Source organism: Montipora capricornis, chromosome 3, assembly GCF_036669925.1.
Source record: "Montipora capricornis isolate CH-2021 chromosome 3, ASM3666992v2, whole genome shotgun sequence".
Taxonomy (NCBI): Eukaryota; Metazoa; Cnidaria; class Anthozoa; order Scleractinia; family Acroporidae; genus Montipora; species Montipora capricornis.
The window spans coordinates 43,455,664-43,461,203 of record NC_090885.1 but is presented as its reverse complement, the minus strand read 5'-3'; the positions used below and the strand labels follow the sequence as shown (position 1 = coordinate 43,461,203).

At 42.6% G+C, this 5,540-nt stretch overlaps 1 pseudogene; it reads right to left on the bottom strand.

The window, feature by feature from the left end:
* LOC138040329 (uncharacterized) overlaps nt 1-3,953 on the bottom strand; it is a 4,049-nt pseudogene extending 96 nt beyond the window's left edge.
* Nucleotides 3,954-5,540: the final 1,587 nt, after the last annotated feature.

Here is a 5,540-nt window from a genome sequence, read left to right as displayed (position 1 = left end):
GTACTCCACGTCGTACACCGCATAGTCCCCCTGAATCAACGTCTTCCAGTTGTCGATGTCGAGCGTTTTTTCTGTAGCTTCGTCCAGGAAGATCACTTCAATGAAAGGATTGATCATGGCCTTATTAAATGCACGTTGCTTGGTCACGGTGGCCATGTTCCTGTGGTGTATCAGGCCAAGTATCAGAAAAAACAGGCTCGTCTTACCGCTGTCTGCGTCTCCAACCAAACATGGAACCCTGTCTTTGTGTCCTTTCTTGTTGTAGTTTAGAAGGCCTAGGAAATGTTTGCAGAATCTTGCAAGGTCGTTTTCGCCGAGGCTGTTTTTGAGAATTTTGCGGAATTATTTTGGGTCCAGTTCGTTGGAAGAGTCCTACGGGCAGAACGTTCGGGGCTATAGTTTGCCGATTTGATGCTTCTTGATCGCATTGTCCATGATTGTTCTCGCCTTCAGCGACCAGCATTTGCCTCCATTGACTTTGATGAGATCGTAGTCAATCACTAGGGGCCAATCTCGACCCCAGAGCTCTTCTCTTGACCGAGGGAGAGAAGAGCTCTGGGGAACCCTGAAACAAAGTGTCTTCTCATTGGTTTTCGTGAAGAACAATCAAAAGCGTCTCTAATTGGTGCATTCATGTTAGCACGAGGAGTGAGCAGGCGCCGTAAGGCTCAAATAGCCAATTTTTGGCTGTAAGAACCCTACGGCGCATGTTCTCCTACGCAGAGTTTCCCAGAGCCTTGGGTCGACCCGACGCTCTGGTGACGAGAATGACTAGGGGCCTGAAAAGCTCGCCAAGAGGATCGGCCAAGAGCTCGATGACCTTGTTCTTTTCCGTAATGAGCCGGGACTTGAAAAACTCGTTGGTCGTAAGGGTGTTGATAAAGGCCCTTGCCTCGCACTTGTATGAAAATATATACTTTGATCGGCTGTCCTTTTTGTACACTTTTCCTCTAAAGCTCGCATAATCGAGTTTCTCCATGGCCAGCGTAATGTCATTCACTAGAATTGTTGTACTGTTCGAAAACCTCTTGTCCTCTTTCGGATCCACTTGAGCCCCTGGGTTCCATTCCCCCACAAACGTACTGAATCCAAATTTGTCGATTTGGAGTCTCGCTTCCATTACCTTCACGACTGAAGTCCCTAACGATTCCTGGAACTTTAGATTCACCAAGGTGATGTGCACTACATTTTCTGTTCCGCATTCTCGAAACTTCTTGGGAATCCAAATCAACGGCCTCGAGCAGCATCGAGGTTACTTGTTCGTAGCAGTGCTGATACGATGCCCGCACCAGGTCTTGTATGAACTCATTTCTGAGGTCCTTCAACACTTTGTACAGCTCTTTCATTGCCATCGACTCTTTCTGCTCTTGAACCTAAAGGTGGCAAAACAACATGATTCGTTTTCAGTTCGTTTTCAGAGATAAAAGAAAAATAGGTAAAGGCGCTGCAAGAGAGTCTAGTCCATACCAGGCCGGCATTCGGCGATTCCTTTCACATGCAACAAGGGAAATTATTTACTTACTCAGCCGCCATTTTTAGCAGCATTTCGTAATTTTTACTTCAATTTTGGAGCTTATTATATGTACATATACATATACATAATTTTCTGTACAGTGTAGTTACTTTTAAAGATTTTCAAAAATTGCTCATATAATCATAGCAATTTTTTTTTGGAATTTTCTCTTGTAATTACAATATTATTGTATTGATCAACAGTCATGTAATATGTTTTAAACTCACTTCTCATTGAAAGATCACTCCAGTGAAAGTGACATCGTGATTATATGGAGATAGTAGTAGTAGTATATTATTTTGGATAAGTGGACAGATACCCAAGGAAAGGCCGTTTTATCCAAAGAAATAGCTTCCTTACCCGACTTGCGATCACTGCCACTCCGCAATCAAGTAATGCTCTGTGCACAGTGATGGGATTGGCAGGAGCGCCGTTGGGTGTAGTTAAAGCGATCCAATTGGAAATCGCGGGGTGCAAGACTTTTTCTGTGTTTTCCACGTTTCCTCCTTCCAGTCGGTCCACTTGACTTTGTACTTGACTTCTCATGTCTTTGGCAATATCATTGTCATCGGCATTGTCGTCGCCTTGTCCGTTGACGGGTTCCTTCTTTCTCTCGTGTGTGGCAATCGCACTAAAGAAAAATGCTGTGTTTGGAATGCCTGAAAAACAAGGGGAAATTTCTTAGTTAGCATTCAGTTAAAAAGTTGAAATAACATTCCATGTATAGAAATAAACGTACTTGAAATTGCTGTATCGCAAGAATCGCGCGTCTTGCAAATTGAAGCCCAAGACCACCGGAGAGAGTTGTACCTCACGTTGCACGCATTTCGCACTCACAATACTGCATCGTCCGCTCACTACTGGACTCACGTAGCAGAGAGCCTCGCTCTTAATGCCTTCGCTGTTCAACTGGCGACAGGGATTTTTTGCTTGCAACATCGTATGAACATCAATGGGTCAGCAAATGTTGTCGCTTGATCTTATGTATATCTTTACCAGCAAGAACTTGAAACTTGTGAAATTGGCTCAAATAATTAACTGGTCACTGCGGGGCGTCATTGCACCGTCCAACAGCCGCATGTTTTATTGCACCTAACATTTTAGAATGAGAATGATATTTAAAAAAAAAACAAAAAGAACTATAACTTCGTTCTCTTGAATCTCGACCGCATTGTAACCCGCCTCTTGGGGAAACGAAAAGTGTTTCAGCAGGTCATAAAAAAAAGAGAACCCCTCATTGTTTCACCGCAGAAACGCCCTTTTTCGACATAAACACGTTCTAGAGCATACACGCTATCGAATGATATTCTCAGGCAGTCGATAGAAATTAGAGCAAGTCGTAGTCCTGTTGCTGGCAGGGTGTGTGTTCGAAAATTGCCAAACAATACAGCATACGAACTGAGTTTCTTTTATGTGTGTGCGTCAACTGCATGGTGAAAAGTGGACCAAGCCCTTTGTCACTATTTCAAAGGAAATTTGTCGTGGATACACCTTACTCGGCGGCATCCAAATACCCCAGGGAAATGGGTGGTGAACGAAAAGAAAAACAAAACAGACACTCACATTAACCGGAGAATCGAACGAACAAACAAAAAATAGAGAATGCGAAAAAGAACAAAATAGGCCTTACTTCAAGTGGCCATCATTCGAGGCTTATTAAAACGGCGTGCATCTAATTAGAGGCATTTCTGGACATATCTGCATCATTTTGGGCGAAAAAAATATGCAATACAATACGATACAATATTGTAAACACAATTCCGGAACAGCCAAATAATCTGTCGTTTCCGGGCTCTCTCAAGAAGTTATCGATAGAGCACCTTTCAGTGACAGACGAGAACCGAAGATGAATAAACTGGTCATCAAGTAGTAAACTTGCAGTTAAAGGAGAGGTTCTGTAGTATGATATTGAGATCTGCTTATTTTCCGTTCCCTTTCAAAGACCTTTTGACCAGACTATTTATCATTGATACACATGTGAAATGTGAGACGAGAGTGCTGGCCACAAAGTTTCTGGAAGGGGCCAAAATGGCTGAGACTCAAGGATTTTCCGGAGACACGGCCGAAATCACAACATATAAAAAAGCAAAAAGAAAACGAAACATTAAAAAAAAAATGCAAGTAGACCTGTGTTAAGCTACTTACAGTTGAGGAGAGAAGTTATGTGATGTAAATATTCATAGCAACTCCGGGAAATCCGGCTATTCTGGCTGATTTCAAATTACATTCAAATGGCATGTCAGGCAAGAGAGCTGTACGAAGAGCCATAAGATCCGGCCAACCCGAACCCTCCCGAAAACCTCTCGGTCAGCTTGCTCAGCTCACATTGCACTGAAATATTCATGGCATCTCCAGAAAATCCGAGAAATCTCCCTTTTCCGGCCCATTTCAGATAACATTCAAATGGCATGTCAGGCGAGAGAGCTGTACGAAGAGCCATAAGCTCCGGCTAACGCGAACGCTGCGAAAGCCTCTTGGTCAGCTCGCTCGGCTCACATTGCACTGAAATATTCATGAAGTACGACCTGGCCAAAAACTTTCCAGAAGGGGACGAAATTGTCACATGATGAAATATTCACGGCATCTCTTGAAAATCCGAGAAATTCGCCTTTTCCGGCCCATTTTAAATAATAATCAAGTGTCATGCGAGAAGAGTGAGCTGTCGGGACGAGGACTATCAGAAATGGGACGGAAAACTCAGATTTCTCAGATTTCCCGTAGATGCCATGAATAACTTCTCATTTTTACTGTAAGTAGTTTATTAAACCACTTACAGAAAAATTAAGAAGTTACATGATAAGATATTCATGGCATCTCAGGGAAATTCGAGAAATCTGCCTTTTCCGGCCCATCTCTCAGAGAGTTTTCAAGAGTCACGTGAGAGTAGCAAGAGAGTATCTCAAGAAGGCCGGAAAAGTTGGATTTCTCAGTTTTCCCCGGAGATGCCATGAATATCTCATGATATTACTTCTCAATTTAACTGTAAGTAGTCTTATAAAACTACTTACAGTTAAATTGAGAAGTTATGTGATAAGATATTCCTAACATCTCCGGGAAATCTGAGAAATCCGCCTTTTCCGGCCCATCTCTCAGAAATTTTCAAGGGTCACGTGAGCGTAGCAAGAGAGTATCTCAAGTTGGCCGGAAAAGGGGGTACCTCATGAATATTTCAATGCAAGATGAGCCGAGTGAGCTGGCCGAAAGGTTTTCGGGAAGGTTCGGATTGGCCAGATCTTACGGCTATTCGTCTCGCTCTGTCGTCCCATGTGACACTTGATTATTATTTCAGATGGGTCAGAAAAGGCGGATATCACAGATTTCCCGGATTTCCCAGAGATGCTATGAATATTGCATCACATAACTTCTCTCTTCGGCTGTAAGTAGATCATTCACAATCTACTTGCAGATTTGTTTTGTTTTGCAGAGGTTATATGATGTGATATCGATTTTGTTTTCGGAAAATTCTCGAGTCCCGGCTATTTCAGTCCCGGTCGGGAAACTCTTCGGCCAGGTCGTACCTCATGAATATTTCATTGCAAGAGATTCTCCTTCAACATGTACTTGGTGAACAAAATCGGAAATGGCGGATTTAACAATTCTTCAAAACACTCAATTACAGCGGCGGTTGCGACTCTTGTCGACCTTCATGTTTGTTCACTGCGGATCAAAGTGAAAAGGGAACCAAGAAATAAGGGAAACGATCCATCCATCATATTCCCCAAATTTCAATTTTCTTTGCTTTTTCCGATGGAGTGTTGTATTTCGTCAGAAAAATTTAGGTATTCGATTTTGCTCTACAGATCTTGTAGTCGATTTTTGGCGTCTTTCTTTTTGACTAACGATGTGTTTGAGCAAATTTTGTTTTTCAGCGGTGTTCCTTTTGTTGATTCTGGAATGGTCCCCTCTTCAAAAGCGAGAACAGATTGTTCCTGTTTTTTGTGTTCCGTTTGATGAAATCAGAATGAGCTTTCATACTACTTGGGGACAAAATGGTACTTTATTGCTAAAAGGGGAACCAATTGTTCCG